Raw genomic sequence first — 20,271 nt, forward strand, 5'->3', positions numbered from 1 at the left:
CACCTTTTGGCATCATTTACGAATGAAATGGTCAAAGTTTAATTCTGTTCAACCTGCTGCTTTACTGAGAGAGGACAATAAAATTTATTCAGTGTACATTTATTATCAAAGAATGTATAAGTTATAGAACCTTGAGATTTGTTTGCATACAGTAGCCACAAAGCAAGAAACATGGTGAATGGTAGGGCATTGAAGAATGCAGTAGAACAGAGTGATCTAGGAATAATGGTGCATAGTTCCCTGAAGGTGGAATCTCATGTGGATAGGGTGGTGAAGAAAGCTTTTGGTATGCTGGCCTTTATAAATCAGAGCATAGAGTATAGGAGTTGGGACGAAATGTTAAAATTGTACAAGGCATTGGTAAGGCCAAATTTGGAGTATTGTGTACAGTTCTGGTCACCGAATTATAGGAAAGATGTCAACAAAATAGAGAGAGTACAGAGGAGATTTACTAGAATGTTACCTGGGTTTCAGCACCTAAGTTACAGAGAAAGGTTGAACAAGTTAGGTCTTTATTCTTTGGAGCATAGAAGGTTGAGGGGGGACTTGATAGAGGTATTTAAAATTATGAGGGGGATAGATAGAGTTGACGTGGATAGGCTTTTTCCATTGAGAGTAGGGGAGATTCAAACAATTGACATGAGTTGAGAGTTAGGGGGCAAATGTTTAGGGGTAACACGAGGGGGAATTACTTTACTCAGAGAGTGGTAGCTGTGTGGAACAAGCTTCCAGTAGAAGTGGTAGAGGCAGGTTCGGTATTGTCATTTAAAGTAAAATTGGATAGGTATGTGGACAGGAAAGGAATGGAGGGTTATGGGCTGAGTGCAGGTCAGTGGGACTAGGTGAGAGTAAACGTTTGGCATGGACCAAAAGAGCCGAGATGGCCTGTTTCTGTGCTGTAATTGTTATATGGTTATAAGAAAACCGAAAGAATCCAATTAATTAAAAATAAAAGGCCAACGCTTGATGCGTAAGAGAAAGGGGAGAAGCCACAAATCATGCAAACGTTTGGACAACAACATTCTGAACCACTGAGTCCTCAGATCTGAACCCCAGATTGGGCCCAAAGTCTCACTTATAGGTTCATCATAATAGCGGGCACAGAGCACAGCAGCCGGGGCAGTCTGATAGCCTCGGTGTCATGTATAGAGGGTGAGCAAAATCTACTCTCCTCCGGATCTCAACACCCTGTCATTTCTGTCTGTGCCGGTGTTTAAAAAGACCAAACAATGGATTGTATCCGGGGGCCATTGCAACTAAAGGTTCTGGTGCCTAGAAAGGAGGAGTGAATATTGCGGAGAGAGTGAGCGAACTTGGCTCTCGCCCCCTATCTGGCCCACCGTATAAATTGTCTAAACAGCGGACTCCAGGACCCAGCTGCTGCAAGAGGGCTCGGGGCCAAGACCACGCCACCCAGTGACTCACTTTGAATTGACATTCAAAGTTCAAAGTAAATTTATTATTAAAGTACATATACTCAGTGGCCACTTTATTATAGAAACAGAAACCCTACAGCACAATACAGGCCCTTCAGCCCACAAAGTTGTGCCGAACATGTCCCTACCTTAGAGATTACTAGGCTTACCTATAGCCCTCTATTTTTCTAAGCTCCATGTATCTTTTCCAAAAGTCTCTTAAAAGACACTATCGTATCCGCCTCCATCACTGTTGCCAGCAGCCCATTCCACACACTCACCACTCTCTGAGTGAAAAAATTTACCCCTGGCATCTCATCTGTACCTACTCCTGAGCACCTTAAACCTGTGTCCCCTTGTGGCAACCATTTCAGCCCTGGGGAAAAGCCTCTGACTATCTACACGATCAATGCCCCTCATCATCTTATACACCTCTATCAGGTCACCTCTCATCCTCCGTCACTCAAAGGAGAAAAGGCCGAGTTCACTCAACTTATTTTCATAAGGCATGTTCCCCAATCAAGGCAACATCCTTGTAAATCTCTGCACCCTTTCTATGGCTTCCACATCCTTCCTGTAGTGAGGCGACCAGAACTGAGCACAGTACTCCAAGTGGGGTCTGACCAGGGTCCTATATAGCTGCAACATTACCTCTCGGCTCCTGAATTCAATTCCATGATTGATGAAGGCCAATACACCGTACACCTTCTTAACCACAGAGCCAACCTGCACAGCTGCTTTGAGTGTCCTATAGACTTGGGCCCCAAGATCCCTCTGATCCTCCACACTGCCAAGGGTCTTACCATTAATACTATATTCTGCCATCATATTTGACGTACCAAAATGAACCACTTCACACTTATCTGGGTTGAATTCCATCTGTCACTTCTCAGCCCAGTTTTGCATCCTATCAATGTCCCGCTGTAATCTCTGACAGCCCTCCACACTATCCACAGCATCTCCAACCTTTGTGTCATCAGCAAACTTACTAACCCATCCCTCCACTTCCACATCCAGGTCATTTATAAAAGTCACGAAGAGTAAGGGTCCCAGAACAGATCCCTGAGGCACCCCACTGGTGACAGACCTCCATGCAGAATATAACCCGTCTACAACCACTCTTTGCCTTCTGTGGGCAAGCCAGTTCTGGATCCACAAAGCAATGTCTCCTTGGATCCCATGCCTCTTTCCCTTCTCAATAAGCCTTGGGGTACCTTATCAGATGCCTTGCTGAAATCCATATACACTACATCTACTGCTCTTCCTTCATCAATGTGTTTAGTCACATCTCCAAAAAAATTCAATCAGGCTCATAAGGCACGACCTGCCCTTGATAAAGCCATGCTGACTCCTAATCATATACCTCCTGTACCTAACAAGTGGCCGCTGGGTGAATATTTGCGGTCTTCTGCTGCTGTGGCCCATCCACTTCAAGATTTGATGTGTTGTGCATTCAGAGACGCTGTTCGGCACACCACTGTGTAACACACGATTATTTGAGTTGCTAACACATTTCTGTCAGCTTGGACCAGTCTGGCCATTCCCCGCTCTCATTAACAAGGCATTTTTGCCCACAGAAATACCACTTACTGGATTTTTTTTTGTCTTTCACACCATTCTTCTAGAGACTGTTGAGCATGAAGATCAACCTTTTTTATGCCATGGACCAATAGCATTAAGCAAGGAGTCTGTGAAGACAAGGTTGGAAATACCTGTTCTAGGGACTGTTGCATGTGAAAATCCCAGGATATCAGCAGTTTCTGTGATACTCAAATCACCCCATCTGGCACCAGCAATGATTTCTCAATCAAAGTCACTTGGATCACATTTCTTCCCCATTCTGTGTTTGGTCTGAACAACAACTGAACCTCTTGACCGTGTTTGCATACTTTCATGCGTTAAGTTTCTGCCACATGACCGGCTAACTAGATATTTGGATTAACAAGCAGGTGTGACCACTGAACGTACCTTCGGGCTGAGGAGCTGGGAGAACTTCCCACCGTGAACTTGTAACATTCATTCTCCTCACTTTACTGGGTTACACTGTATTGTCAGTGAAATGTATGAAGCAGACCTTCACATCCATAAAATCTGGAAAAGATGAAAAAATGTCTTAAATGTTTTATGAGGATAGGATGAGTGAGCTCAGACTTTTCTCTTTGGAGTGATGGAGGATAAGAGGTGACTTGACAGAGATGCACAGATGATAAGCGTAGATCAAGTGGACAATGGGCACCTTTTACTCGGAGCAGAAATGTAAATATGAGAGGACATCCTTTAAGGTGATTGGCGAAAAGTGTAAAGGGCATGTCAAAGCAACAGACACTCAGCAGGCCAGGCAGCATCTGTGGAAAAAAGGGCAATCAACATTTTGGGCTGAGACCCTTTGGCAGGACTGGAGAGAAAAAAGATGAGTAGATTTAAAAGGTGCGGGAGGGGAGAGAGGTGGGGAGCTGGATCAGTGAAACCAGAAGGGGGAGGGATGAAGTAAAGAGCTGGGAAGTTGGTGAAAGAGACACAGGGCTGGAGATGATGGAGTCTGATAGGAGAGGACAGAAGGTCATGGAAGAAAGAAGGGGGAAGGAACACCAAGGGAGACTATGGGCAAGCAGGGAGCTAAGGTGAGAGAATAGTGATGGGGGCGGCAGCATTACTGAATGTTCATGTCATCAGGTTGGAGGCTACCCAAACAGAATGTAAGGTGTTCCACCAACCTGAGTGTGGCCTCATCGCAACAGTGGAGGAGCCCATGGGTTGACATATGGGAATGGGAAGTGGAATTAAAATGGGTGGCCACTGGGAGATCCCACACCTTCTGGCGGAGCGTAGATGCTCGAAAAAGTGGTCTCGCAATCTACGTCTAGTGTCACTGATATACAGGAGGCCACACCAGGAGCACTGGACACAGTAGGTGACCCCAAGAGACTCACAGGTGAAGTGTTGCCTCACCTGCAAGGACTGTTTGGGGCCCTAAATGGTAGGGAGAGAGGAGGTGTAGGGATAGTTGTAGCAGTTGTTCTGCTTGCAAAGATAAGTGCCAGGAGGGAGATCGGTGGGGAGGGGCAAGTGGACAAGGGATTTGCGTAGGGAACAACCCTGCAGAAAGTGAAGAGAAGGGAAAGATGTCAGAGGTAGATTTTATACATTGACAGTGGTGAGTGAATGGAATACACTGCTGGGCCAGTTGATAGAGACAGGTTGATTCGGGACATTGAGATATGAAAGAAAAATGGAGGCCACTGTGGGAGGAGAGGGTAGATTGATCTTTGTAGTCAGTTAAAAGATTGACACAACATAATGAGCTTAGGGGCCTGTACTATTCTATGTTCTAAATACACCCAGTAACTTGGCCTCAACAGCCATCAGTGGCAATGAATTCCATTGACACCTGACCAACAAAATCAGGGTGGAAATGGAGGCAGGTATTGTGCTTGGGACTGACTTAAGGTGAGTGTGCAGAGGAATAAAGCTGTGGATAACATTCATCCTGGAGCCAGAATGCAGCAAATAATTTCATGCTAATTCCATGTGGAATCCTATTCTGAAAAATCCGGCTGATCTGTCTGGCCAAAGAATATGTGAACTTCCTTTAAAGGCTTGTGTGAGGAACATCTGATGGCTTTGGGCCTCTGCTCACTGGAATTCAGAAGAATGAGGGGAGATCTCATTGAAACTTACCAAATGTTGAAAGGCTGAGATAGAGTGGATGTGGAGAAGATGTTTCCTATGGTGTGGGAGTCTAACACAAGAGGACACATCCTCAAAATAGAAGGACATCCATTTAAAACAGATGAAGTGGAATTTCTTTAGCCGGAGAGTGATGAATCTGGATTTTATTGCCACAGGTGGCTGTGGAGGCCAAGTCATTTGGTATGTTTAAGGCAGAGTTTTATAGATTCTTGATGAGGCAGAGAATGAATGGATACAGGGAGAAGACAGGAGATTGGGGCTGAGAGGGAAATGAATCTGTCATTATGAGATGGGCCTATTGGCCTAATTCTACAAACGATGTCTCATGGTCTTAAAAGATAATATTAACTAAGGTCTTGGATATGAAGAGTATTGCATTTAAGAGACGATCAAGCATATGAGAGTCATAGAGAAGGACAGTACAGAAACAGGCCCTTTGGCCCATCTAGTTCATGCCAAAACCAACCAGCACCAGGTCCATAGCCCTCCGTACCCCAACTATCCATGTACCTATCCAAACATCCTTTTATCTTTGAAATCGAGCTCGTATGCACCACTTGCGCTGGCAGCTTATTCTATACCCTCACAGCACTCTGACTAAAAAAAGTTTCCCCTCATGTTCCCCTTAAACTTCTCACCTTTCACCCTTAACCCATGACCTCCAGTTATAGTCCCACTCAACCTCAGTGAAAAAATCCTGCTTGCATTTACCCTATCTATACCCCTCATTTTGAGTAAGAGGAGGGCAATGGTAACAGAGCAATAAGGTTATTTGGGTAAATCATAAAGACAGTCATGTTGTTGTGCTGTGTATCCAAATGTTTTAAATGCCATCGTTCTTCGCCTTCCTCACAGCATCCATGCACAATTTCCCAGGAAAGCTATACTGTATCAAGAAACGCTCCGCTCCCAAAACGCACAGAAGGAGAGGTGAGCTCGGGAGGAAAATGAAGGGGAAGAAAATCTGCAGGAGAGCTAGATTTCAAGAACACTAATTTCAACACCACCCACCACCACTGTCTGCTTCCTGTCACTTGTCAAGCTGTGGAAATAAAGTGACCTTTAATTAATATTCAAATAGCCCGAAATGTCAAGCCCAGTATTGACTGAGTGGGGAGAAAAATGTTTCTGAGTGGTTTAATCTGCCAGCTGTCCTATTTTGGTGTATCAGTTAATGTAATCGTTTAAATTCCTGACAGATTATATTTGCACCCATTTGAAATGAGTTAGTGCTGTAGTAAAATGGTGCAGACGAGAATTTAGTGCACAAAGACGCCCCAATACTCTAAAAGCACTGACTGAAGCATCTTAAGGTGAGTAATAAATGTATTTAATTTCAGGCATGTATATTTGATTAGTATTTTTGCATATATTTAATTGATCCCTGTTTGTGGTTCACATTTGTGTTTATAATCCACATTTATCTGATCATGTTGCTTTATGAGCGTTCCTGTAGGATCACTTCATTTGCCCAGAAGTGTCCATATTTATGTGTTGACTGTTCCTGTGCATTTGGTTGCTAATTGCTCAGGCACGTTTATTTCTTCTGAGTTCGGAGAAACAGCAGCCAGAGAGAAGTGAACTCCGAGGAGTCGTCTTTCTGTGCAAAGAGAGAATTTCCAATCATTAAAGACCAGGGTGAGATTTAAAGCAGATTTCTTTTTGAGGAAACCATGTGTGTTGCAACCGCAAACTGTTCACATTTTTTTTAAAAACGCAACAAACTAGACTCGTTCTCATGGTCTTTTTCTTGCAATTGGTTTTACGTTTTGAAGTTACAGAACATAGCAATCTGATTTAATGCTTACAATATTCAGTTCCCTTTCTATTTATGTAAAATACACTCATTAGCCACTTAATTCAGTACCTGCTTGTTAATGCAAATATCTAATTAGCCAATCATATGGTAGCAACTCAATGAATAAAAGCATGCAGACATGGTCAAAAGGTTCAGTTGTTGTTGAGACCAAACATCAAAATGGGAATGGAATGTGATCTAAGTGACTGACTGTGGAATAATTGTTGGTGCCAGATGGAGTGGTTTGAGTATCTCAGGAACTGCTCATCTCCTGGGGTTTTCATGCACAACTGTCTCTAGAGTTTACAGAGATGGTGCGAGAAACAAAAGCATTCACTGAGTGGCTGTTCTCCGGGTAATGAGAGAGAACAGAGGAGAATGGTCAGACCGGTTCCACCTGACAGGAAGGTGACAGTAACTCAAATAACCAAGGTTACAACAGTAGTGTGCAGAAGAGCGTCTCTGAACACACAACACGTACAAGTAGAAGTCCGCAAGCATACACTGAGTGGCCTCTCTATTAAGTACAGGGGGTACCTAATAATGTGGCCACTGAGTGTACGTTCTGTTTCAAGTTGTTCAGCGATTCAATCTTAAGAATGCTGCCCACATATATTTCTGTTCTTTGAAACTGGAATTACAATACTCATATCTCACAAAATAAGAAAAAATTAGCCAAGGTACCATTCAAAGCTACTCTGATATAATAGATCAGGTTGTAATCTCCACAATTCCCTTCTGAAGTAAATTGCTGGCTGTGTAGCCTAGCAATTCAAATTAACATTGAAATTTCAGATAAAAAGGAGTCCATTCATCTCAATTTAAAATCAAGATTCAATTCAGATAGTTATTCAAGTTAAGAAATAAATGTATTATCAAAGGGCATGTACATATTCTACCTTGAGATTCACTTTCTTCATGTACAAATAAATACAACAGAATTTTATGAAAAACGATACACTAACGAAGACTGACAAATGGCCGATGTGCAAAAGGAGGCAACTGTGCAAAAACTGAACTGAATAGTAGGTTCAACAGTTTGGAAAAGTGAGGATAAAGAAATCATTGAACATAGAAATCTACAGCACGCTACCCTGGACCTCCATCAGTTTGCCTATCGCACCAACAGGTCAACAGAGGATGCCATCTCCACAGCACTTCACTCTGCCCTGACCCACCTGGGCAGCCCCAACTCTTACGTCAGAATGCTGTTCATTGACTTTAGTTCGGCATTCAGTACTATGATCCCCTCCAAACTGAATTCCAAACTTGGCCAGCTTGGTATCAGCTCATCCCTCTGCAATTTGACCTTGGACTTTCTGACTAACAGACCCCAATCTGTTAAGTTAAACAACCTCTTCTCCTCCACTCTCACCCTGAACACTGGTGTGCCTCAAGGCTGTGTGCTGAGCCCTCTTCTGTACTCCCTTTTCACCTATGACTGCGTTCCTGTACCTGGTTCTAGCCCCATAATCAAGTTCACAGACGACACCACGGTGGTTGGCCTGATCAGAGGGGATGACGAGACGGCCTTTAGGGGTCAGATCCAGCACTGGGCCGCGTGATGTGCTGACAACAACCTGGCCCTTAACACCCAGAAGACCAAGGAGATCATTGTGGACTTCAGGTATGCTAGGAGCCACACTCACGTCCCCACCTACATCAACGGCGCTGTAGTGGAGCGTGTATCAAGCTTCAAATTCCTTGGTGTCCTCATTTCCAAGGATCTCACCTGGCCCCTGAACTCCTCCAGCCTGATCAAAAAGCAGCGCCTTTATTTCCTGCAGAGCATCAAGAAAGCTCACTTCTGTATAAGGATACTGGTGGACTTTTATCGCTGTACCATTGAGAGCATTTCAGTGTGGTATGGTAATTGTCCCATATCGGACCGCAAAACATTCCAGCAGGTGGTGAAAACTGCCCAGCGGATTATCGGCACCCAATTGCCCACCATTGAGAACATCTACCATAAACGCTGCCTGGGCAGGGCAAAAAGCATTATCAAGGATGCATCTCACCTAACCATGGACTTATTACTCTCCTCACATCCGGTAGTCGCTACAGGAGCCTCCGCTCCCACACCAGCAGGCACAGGAAGAGCTTCTTCCCCGAGGCTGTGACCCCGCTGAACCTCACATCACAGCGTTAAGCAGTATTGCACCCATATTGGACTGTCTCAGTACTTTTATATTTGTGTGCTGTAGCACTTACCTTTTATTCGCAGTTATTTTGTAAAAAAACACTACTCTTTTGCACTTCAGGTTAGATGCTAACTGCATTTCACTGGCTTTGTATCTGTACTCGGCACAATGACAATAAAGTTGAATCTAATCTAATCTAATTACAGGCACAATGTTGTGCCTACTCTAGAAACTGCCTAGAATTTCCCTACTGCAAAGCCTTCTTCTTAAGCTCTGTGTACCTATCTAAGATTCTCTAAAAGTCCCTATTGTATCTGCCTCCACCACCATCTCAGGCAGTGCATTCCATGCACCAACCACTCTCTTGTGTGGAAAACTTACCTCTGTCATCCTCCTTGTATGCTCTTCCAAGCGCCTTAAAACTATGCCCCCTCGTGTTAGCCATTTCAGCTCTGGGAAAAAGCCTCTGGTTATCCACATGATCAATGGGGAAAAGATAGAAGAGAAGGAATGCAGGAGAGGTTACAAAAGACTCCAAAACAAATAAAAATACCAAGTTCAGGAAGAGATGAGAATTTAACTTCTGGTAACATGAGGGCAAGATTGAAAAGGGTGATGAATACAGGACGGACGGTGTTGTACCTGAATGCTTGCTGTGTACAGAGTGATCTTGTAGCGCAGTTAAAGATTGGAATTCATTTCGAGAGGACAAGAGTATAAAAGCAAGGATGTAACGCTGGGGTCAGACAGCACATGGAGTATTGGGAGCAGTTTTGGGCCCTTTATCTATGAAAGGATGTGTTGGCGTTGGAAAGGGTCCAAGGAAGATTCACGAGAATGATCCCGGGAATGAAAGGATGAATGTACAAAGAGCATTTGATAGGTCTGGGTCTGGACTTGCTGGACTTTAGAAGAATGGGGGGGGGGGGGGTGGTCTCATTGAGACCTACAAAATATTGAAAAGTCTAGATAGAGTGCATGTGGAGAGGATGTGGGGAGTCTTAAGACCAAAGGGCACAGCCTCCGAATGCAAGGATGTCCCTTTAAAACAGATGAACAGAAATTTCATTAGCAAAATAGGCATGAATCTATGTAATTCATTGTCACTGACGGCTGTGGAGGCCAAGTTATTGGGTGTATTTAAAGTGGAGGTCAAAAGGTTCTTCATTAATAAAGGTTTGTGGGTTACAGGGAGAAGGCAGGAGTTTGAGATTGAGCGGGGTAATAAATCAGCCAAGATGGAATGGTGGAGCAGACTGAGTGGGCTGAATGGCCTAACTCTACTCTTTATGTCTTATGATCTTGCAGAATAGTCTCACAAAATGGAGGCCTCCATTCCTTCTGCCACCCAACAAGAACAAAGATATTTAGTTTGTCTACTTTCACTGTCCTTATCTCATTTCAGGGAGATGTTTACTTCCATAACTTAATTTTTTTATGGTCAACAATGCTGCCTGACCTGCTGAGTTCCTCCAGCATTTGTATGTGTGTGTGTGTTGCTTTTTAATAAAAAGTTCCTTAACAGTGTAACACACACAAAATGCTGGTGGAACACAGCAGGCCAGGCAGCATCTATAAGGAGAAGCACTGTCAACGTTTCGGGCCAAGACCCTTCGTCAGGACTCGGCCCGAAACGTCGACAGCACTTCTCCTTACAGATGCTGCCTGGCCTGCTGTGTTCCACCAGTATTTTGTGTGTGTTGCTTGAATTTCCAGCATCTGCAGATTTCATCATGTTTGTCCTTAACAGTGTATTTGTTGAGTTTTAAGTCAAAGAAAACGTCATGTCATTGAACAACATCAAGTTCACTGATCTTACCTGGAATGGAATGTGACCTTGTGTATGACTGATCTTAAAACAGAATCCTTCAGTCTGTTTTCTATTGCATAATTTAACTCTGAATGCAATGAGGTGCTTTAAAAACAATATGCAATTTTTATAAACTGCAATAAGTTATATAAGTAAGTAGCATTTACCAGGAATGTGCCATCATCGTTCAATTCAAGTCATTTGCTTTTATTTATAGGGCAAAATTTAGCATCATGTTGCATTTGCAATTTTTGACCCAGGGCTCCACATCACAGAAACAAGCCATTCAGCCCATCTGGTCTGTGCTGACCTATTAATCTCCCGAGTCCCAATGGCTAGCAGCTGGACCATAGCCCTCCATAATTCACTCATCCGTATGCTTACCTAAATTTCTCTTAAGTGTTGAAATCAAACCTGCATCCACCACTCGTGCTAGCGACTCATTCCACACTCTCACAACAGTGAAGGAGTTCTGCTCAGGGTTCCCTTCAACATCTCACCTTTCACCCCTAACCTATGACCTCTAGTTCAGGTCTCGCCCAGCCTCAGTGGAAAAACCCTGCTTGCATTTACCTCATCTGTACTCCTCATTTGATAACCAGAGTTAACTACCAATTTACCAGAAGTGCCATTAGATCACTCAAGGCCTATCGCCTTGAATACTTGGTCTGATTTCTTCATTTATTTTTGAAATCAGATAAGGTTACATTGATAACATAATAGCATTCTGACTATCATTTTAGGTATCAGATGCTAAATATAAGCAGGCTTTTTCCACAAAGTTTGGCAGAGACTAGAGCTTGAGGTCATGGGTTAAGGGTGAAAGGTGAAAAGTTTAAGGAGAACTTGATCGAGGGGGAGCTTCTTCACTCAGAAGGTAGTGAGTGTGGAACGAGCTGACATCAGAAGTGGTGGGTGTGGGTTCAATTTCAACATTTAAGAGAATTCGGATAGACATATGGCTGAGAGGGGTATGGAGGGCTACGGTCTGAATGAATGTCAATGGGACAAGGCCAGTTAATAGTTCAGCATGGAGTAGATGGGGCCAAAGGGTCTGTTTCTGTATTGTTGTGTTCTACAACTATTTTCAAAATTATTACCATTTGTTACAGATTAGTTTCAAAGTAAATATGAAAAAAGATAGGTCTGGGCTACGGCTTGAGATTCTGTATTGGAGAAAGGCCAGTTTTGATGGTATCAGGAAGTATCTGGCAAGTGTGGATTGGAACTGGCTATTTTCTGGCAAAGCTGTACTTGGTAAGTGGAAGGCCTCAAAAGTGAAACTTTGAGAGAACAAAGCTTGTATGTGCCTGTGAAAATCATGGAACTCCCTCCCTAACGGCACTGTGGGTGTACCTACACCTCAGGGACTGCAGTGATTAAGAAGGCAGCTCATCACCACCTCCTCAAGGGAAACTAGGGATGGGAAAAAAATGTTAGCTTAACCGGTGACACCCAAAAAATGAATAAATATACAGATATTGAAGTACAATACTTGTTTCCAAAAAGGTGTACAGCAGGTATAGGCAGGTAAGAACGAATGAGGTGCTCACGGAGTATAAGAAATACAAGAGAACATTTGGGAAAGAAATTAGGAGGGCTAAACGAAGGCATGAGGTTGCCCTAGCAGACAAGGCGAAGGAGAATCCTAAGGGATACTACAGATATGGTAATAATAAAAGGATTGCAAGGGACAAAATTGGTCCTCTGGAAGACCAGAATGGTAATTTATGCATGGAGCCAAGAGAGATGGGGAGATCTTAAATGGATCTTTTGCATCAGTATTTAGTCGGAAGATGGACACAGAGCCTACAGAAGTGAGGCAAAGCAGCAGTGAGGTCATGGACCCTATACAGCTTACAGAAGAGGAGGTATTTGCTGTCTTGAGGCAAATTAGGACGGATAAATCCCCAGGGTTTAACAAGGTGTTCCCTCAGACCCTGTGACAGCTATGCAACAATTACAGGGGCGCTAGCAGAGATCATCCTTAGCCCTCTCTGAGGATTGTCTGTTTCTATATTTTGATGGACGTGTGATAAATAAACCTCATCTTTAATAATCTTCTGTAGTGCAACTGACTGATAGCACCGCAGAGGCTGCCACTGGATAATGATCTAAGCTTTTTTGACGGGATCATCGCTGACTCCTGATGTAACCTGACTAGAATGAAGTTTTCTAAAAATTGCACAGCAGTTTAGATGCCTGTCATTTGCAGTTTGAGAGTTTCTGCCGGTAGTATCTTCCAGCCGCTTGATATTGTGCTATGGACCTACAGAGGGCAAACAATCCAGTTACCTGAACATCAGATTGTGATCCAGAGTGGTGTGTGAGAGGCAGATCTCAGAACGCTCCATGAACATTAACTTATTGTTCACCTTTGGCCAGACTTATTTTTATAACTATTAGTAATTTTTTAAAGTCTTGCATTGTGCTAGTGGCAGAGCGGAGATACTAAAGGAGGCGTAAGGAGCTCCTTCCTTCCACTCAACACCCTCTATGCCCGCTTTGAGAGGGAGATCCCTGCTGCACCTGATGACCCTGTGATCTCTGTCTCAGAGGCTGATGTTAGGCTGTCTTGAAAGAGAGTAAACCCTTGTAAGGCAGAAGGTCCTGATGGAGTACCTAGTAAGGCTCTGAAAACCTGTGCCAACCAAGTAGTGAGAAAGTATTCAAGGACATTTTCAACCTCTCACTGCTATGGGCGGAAATTTCCACTTGCTTCAAAAAGGCAACAATTATACCAGTGCCTAAGAAGAATTATGTGAGCTGCCTTAATGACTATCACCCAGTAGCACTCACATCGACAGTGATAAAATGCTTTGGGAAGTTAATCATGACTAGACTGAACTCCTGCCCCAGCAAGGATCTGGACCCTTTGCAATTTGCCTATCGCCACAATAGGTCAATGGCAGATGAAATCTCTATAGCTCTTCAGACGGCTTTAGACCACTTAGACAACACCAACACCTAAATCAGAATGCTGCTTATCAACTATAGCTCAGCATTTGATACCATCATTCCCACAATCCTGATTGAGAAGTTACAGAACCTGGGCCTCTATACCTCCCTCTGCAATTGGGTCCTCGACTTCCTAACCGGAAGACCACAATCTGTGCGGACTGGTGATAATATTTCCTCCTCGCTGACGATCAACACTGGCGCACCTCAGGGGTGTGTGCTTAGCCCACTGCTCTATTCTCTCTGTACTCATGACTGTGTGTCTAGGCATAGCTCAAATACCATCTATAAATTTGTTGATGCAACCATTGTTGGTAGAATCTCAGGTGGTGACAGGAGGGTGTACAGGAGTGAGATATACCAACTAGTGGAGTGGTATCACAGCAATAACCTGGGACTCAATGTCAGTAAGATGAAAGAGCTGATTGTGGACCAAGAAGGGTAAGACAAAGGAGCACATACCAATCCTCATAGAGGGATCAGAAGTGGAGAGAGTGAGCAGTTTCAAATTCCTCTGTGTCAAGATATCTGGGGACCTTACCTGGTTCCAACATGTCGATGCAGTTATAAAGAAGGCAAGGCAGTGACTATATTTCATTAGGAGTTTGAAGAGATTTGGTATGTCAACAAAAACACTCAAAGATCTCTATAGATGTACCATAGAAAGCATTCTGATAGACTGCATCACTGGTGGTGGGGTGGTGGTGGGGGGGGGGGGATGTTGTTACTGCACAGGACTGAAAGAAGCTGCAGAGGGCTGTAAATTTAGTCAGCTCCATCTTGGGTACTAGACTACAAAGTACCTAGGACACCTTCAAGGAGCAGTGTCTCAGAATGGCAGCGTCCATTGTTAAGGACCCCCAGCACCCAGGGCATGCCCTTTTCTCACTGTTACTATCAGGTAGGAGGTACAGAAGCCTGAAGGCACACACTCAGCGATTCAGGAACAGCTTCTTCCCCTCTGCCATCTGATTCCTAAATGGATATTGAACTGTTAAACACTACCTCACTTTTTAAATATATATTATTTCTGGTTTTTTTGCATGGTTTTTAATTTGTCCAATAAAATCTATTTATTTATTTATTTGTTTGTTTTCTTCTATATTACATATTGTATTGAACTGCTGCTGCTAAGTTAGCAAATTTCATGACATAAGCCAGTGATAATAAACCTGATTCTGATTCTAATCCACTGGCCTGTAGGTCACCCTTGGGCAAGGTGTAGCACCTGCTTAGCAACCCCCCCCCCCCCCCCGTGAAGCCAGGGGTGCAAGTGGTGGATATCGTATGAGGAGCTGGTGCATATCATAAGTCCTGGTTATGTGACCGCTGATGCCATGCAGACAATCTCTGGAGTATTGACAATGGCCGGGATCACTGGTCTTGTAAAGTCACTGCACAGAAGGCAGCAATGGCAAACCTCTTCTGTAGAAAAATTTACCGAGAACAATCATGGTCATGGATAGACCATGATCACCTACGCCATACGAAAAGGCACATAACAATAATGATGACTGTACTGCTGTCACAAAAAGACAAATTAATATCATACATCTGTGATAATCAACCTGATTTTATTTCTGTCTCTTCATATTTTGCCTGTGTGATCAATGTAAAAAGTCCACTATTTTTTTTCCATGGAGACAGCTAATTGAAGGACAAAACAGTATACTAATTACAAAGACATTTGTTTAAAAATGAATGGTGATTAGGCACTGCTTTTGTTCTTTGCTGTCTTTGAACAAAAAAGGATACCAGATTTTAAAGTATCAATAAAACTATCTCATTACAGGCTGCTAATTGTATGTGGAATATGTAATTATATGAAAATTAGGGGAAAAACTGAGAAGTGGCAGTTCACCACTGGATGCCATTAACTTCAATTACAGCATTTTTGTTCCCTTTCAAACATTCTATTATCTCCGATATCTCCCTAATTATTAACAGGAGCATGGAGTGTACGAGTATGAACACATTTTTCACTCCAATGAGAAAAGAAGAAAGCCAGATCTGGCATTTAGCTCAGCATGTGCACAGTGAGCACAAACGAACAGAGTACTGAAAGAAACCGCAACGGTGCAAACAAATCCAGGAAATTCAGGATCTTCAGACCAGCTTGTGTGTCAGGTCAAGTCAAGTCAAGTCACTTTTTATTGTCATTTCAACCATAATTGCTGGTACAGTACATAGTAAAAATGAGACAATATTTTTTAAGGACCCTGGTGTTACATGACACAGTACAAAAACTACACTAGACTACAGGCCTACCCAGGACTGCATAAAGTGCACAAAACAGTGCAGGCATTACAATAAATAATAAACAAGACAATAGGGCAGTAAGGTGTCAGTCCAGGCTCTGGGTATTGAGGAGTCTGATAGCTTGGGGGAAGAAATTGTTACATAATCTGGTTGTGAGAGCCCGAATGCGTCTGTGCCTTTTCCCAGACGGCAGGAGGGAGGAGAGTTTGTATGAGGGGTATGTGGGGTCCTTCATAATGCTGTTTCCTTTGCGGATGCAGCGTGTAGTGTAAATGTCTGTGATGGCAGGAAGAGAGACCCCGATGATCTTCTCAGCTGACCTCACTATCCGCTGCAGGGTCTTGCGATCCAAGATGGTGCAATTTCCGAACCAGACAGTGACGCAGCTGCCCGAGTCAAGCCAGAGATTGAATAGTGATGTGATGCCGTGAGGCATCATCCTGGTAAACCAGGATGCACTCTCTCTAAAGCTTCCACATCTTTCCTATAATGAGACAACCAGAAAGGAACGCAATACTCCATTATGGTTTCAAGTCAAACTCGAGTTTGTTATCATCTGCACCACCTCACGTGCTCACAGGCGCTTTGAGAAACTTCCCTGCAGCAGCGTCACTGGCACACAGCATCCAATAAGCAGCATTCACAAGCATCAGACGTAGACCAGAAGTTCCCAACCTCTTTTATACCATGGACCCCTGCCATTAACCAAGAGGTCCATGGTCCCAGGTTGGGAACCCCTGGCATGTATGGGTAGCTAGTGCCTTTGTTCCAGGGTGGCAAAGGTAAATACCCGAGGACACTTGTTTAAGATGATTGGAGGATAGTTAAGGGGGGGATATCAGAGGTAGGTTATTTACACAGAGAGTGGCAGGTGTGTGGAACATGCTGCCAGGGGTGGTGGTAGATGCAGAAGCATTACGGACATTTAAAGGACTCTCAGATAGGTTTGGACGATAGAACAAATGAAGGGTTATGGCTGTGTAGGAGAACATTTAGAGTGATCATGGAGTAGGTTTATATTGATCAGCACAACATTGGGGGCTGAAGTATCTATGTGACTATAAATCAAGCATAATCTATAGACGAAAGAACACAATTAGAACAAAAAAAAGAAGCCCATTGTCATGCAAAGTGGTGTTTGTGTTGCTGTACTGAGAAATCGATTACATTTCATTCAAGGACAGATTGGTTGAAGGGAAGCAGCTGTTCTGAGCCTGGTGGTGTGGGACTTAAAGCTTCTGTACCTCCTTTCCGATGGGAGCAATGAGAAGATGGCATGGCCCAGATGGTAGAGATCTTTAGGGATCCTCCAGGATAATGCTGTGTGAACGAGGTATCATTAGAGTCATCGTCATAAGCTAGAGTTCCATGTGGCTGCAAGAAAACATATCATTGATATTGTGGAAAGGGGAAGGTAGGTGGGCTCCTGAATTAGACTATAGAACTGTAAAGAACAGGAACAGGCCCTTCCACCCAGAGTGTTGTGCTGAAGCAGCTAAATTAGTAACCAAATGGCGAAGTAAACTAATTTCTTCCACCTACACAATGTCATATTCCATTTTCCTCACATTCATGTGCCTATCTAAACATTCCCTCTTTCTGCTTCTACCACCACCCCATCCAGTGCATTCTAGGCACCCACCACTCTCTGTGTAAAGAAAAAGGTTGCCCCTCACATCTCCTTTGAAATTACCCTCTCTCACCTTAAATGCATGACCTCGGGTATTAGACATTTCAAACCTGGGAAAAATATACTGTCTATCTCTGCTTCTCATAATCTTATAACCCTCTATCAGATCTCCCCTTAGCCTCAGCCAGTCCAGAGAAAACAACTTATGTTTGACCAGCCTCTCATGATACCACATGCCCTCTCATCCAGGCAGCATCCTGGTATATGTCTTCTGCAAAATCTCCAAAGCCTCAAATCATTCTTATAATGAGGTGACTGGAACTGAATGCAATTCTCTAGATGCAGACAAACAAGAGTTTTATAAATCTGCAACATACCGTACTGACTTTTGAACCATTGCCTCAATTAATAAAGGTAAGCATCGTTGCTCCCCTTCTCTCTTCCGGTATCTTCAGTGTAACGATCTCGCTGTAGGTCCTGTCCAGAAAACTCTCGCTTTCCCAGATGAACCTGAGGTAATCCAGTTGCCTCTCCAGTGCCCCAACACAGTCCTTCAGGAGCTGAACCTGGACACACTTTTCACAGTTGTAGCAGCCAGAGGCACCATCAGTGTCCCTGACCTCCCACATCATGCCCGCACCCTCAAGCACCCTAAGCTTCAGATAATTTTTCTTTTCCTTCTTGACTAAATTCATCACTTCCCTCAACAGCCAAGGTTCTCTTGACTTCCCATCCTTGTCCTTCCTTCTGACAGGAACACCCTGTCCTGGATTCTGTGCAGTTCATCCTTAAACATCCCCTGCACCCCTGCTCCACATGTCAGATGTGGATTTGCTCAAAAACAGCTTTCTCAATTGCTGCTCTCATAATTTGTTCTGCTCCAACTTAATACTCTCCCATACCTTATTAAATTTATGTACTCATTTTTGCACATGGTTCTCTGGTGGATACTATTTCTGATTGCACAGCCTGTGATCTTTATAAATTATTAGACTTTGTTTGTCTGACACAATGCCAGAACCAGAACAACACACACAAATTGTTGGAGGAATTCATCAGATCAGGCAGCATCAATGGAAAGAAATAAACGATTATTGTTTAGGGTCTTGGCTTGAAACATCAACTGTTTATTTCCCTCCATAGATGTTGCTTGACCTGCTGCATTTCTCCAGCATTTTGTGGGTGTTGCTTAAGATTTCCAGCATCTGCAGAATGTTGTGCTGCTGGAGAGATGCCAAGGTGAGCATTAGAGGCTATACTTTGTCCGGTTCATTTACTCCTTGTTCTTTAAAAAAATTGGAAGTTTCCAAAATTAAGAATTGCCTGTGACTTGTTTTGCATCTGAAAAAACCCACAAAATTTAAAAATGAAAAGCAGGGTTACCCACATAGAAAAATGCAAGCAATGGATATGAAGTGTACTTGGTATTTTAGTTATTATATATTTGTCAAAGAATACTTGGAGTATTGTCCTCAGTTCTGGTCTCCTCATTACAGGAAGGATGTAGGAGCTTTCGAGAGGATGCAGGGAATATTCAGCAGAATGCTGGCTGGATGAGAGACCATGTCTTACGAAGAAAGGTTGAGTGAGCTGGGGCTTTTCTCTTTGGAGTGAAGGAGGATGAGAGGTGACTTGATAGAGGTGTTCAGTACAGGACTACAAGGGGCATAAACAGAGTGGAGAGCCAGTGCGTTTTCCCAGGGTGACTATGCCTAATATAAGGGGCATAATTTTAGGGTGAATTTAGGAAAGTATAGGAGGGATATCAGTGGTCAGTTTTTTTTACATGGAGAGTGGTGGGTGCATGGAACACTCTGACAGGGGCTGGGGTAGAGTCAGGTACATTCTTTTCCAAGGGTCGTCAGCTTGTGGTAGAGATGCTTGTGAATTCCTGAGATCTCGAGAGCAATGCCATCTGGTCACCCATGGCGGTAAGGTCAAGGAGGAGATTCCGGACAAAGAGTGATCAAACCAAGACCTCAGCGGCGGAGCTGATGGAAGATGATGGCACATCACAGCGGCACCCACAATCAAACCCTTAAGTTAAAGAACAGTTGGCGTTTCGGGGCCACCCACACCTTTTATCAGTTCATTAAAATGATGCTCCACCCTCGCAGTGTCCCTGGCTGTCTACTCGATCTGTGCCGCTTACCATCTGGTATCCCTCTGCCAAGTCACCGCTCATCCTCCCTCACTCCAAAAAGCCGTAGCTCGCTCAACCCAACTTCCTCAGACATGCGAACCTCAAGCCGACCCTTAAGATAAGTGAATTTTAAGACAACTGGGCGGCAAGATTTCCATCTCTGCACCAGAACCGTTGATTTAATGAGTAACGTTAACGCTACTTGGCGGATCGAGCGATACGAGCGATACGAGCGACAACGTTTCAGGTCAAAGATCCTGCGGTATTTCCTCCTTTCATTAAGGGAGGGGGGGGGGGGAATAGCAGCCCTCGGTAAGTCGTTATTTTTGAACAGCAACTATCCCTCGTATTCTTAAGTTGAATTATAAGCGTGGGATCGTTACATCGCAGTATTGCGGCGTCTGAACGGGAGCTGTATGAGTGTGTG

This window comes from Hypanus sabinus, chromosome 5, assembly GCF_030144855.1.
Source record: "Hypanus sabinus isolate sHypSab1 chromosome 5, sHypSab1.hap1, whole genome shotgun sequence".
In the NCBI taxonomy this organism is placed as follows: Eukaryota; Metazoa; Chordata; class Chondrichthyes; order Myliobatiformes; family Dasyatidae; genus Hypanus; species Hypanus sabinus.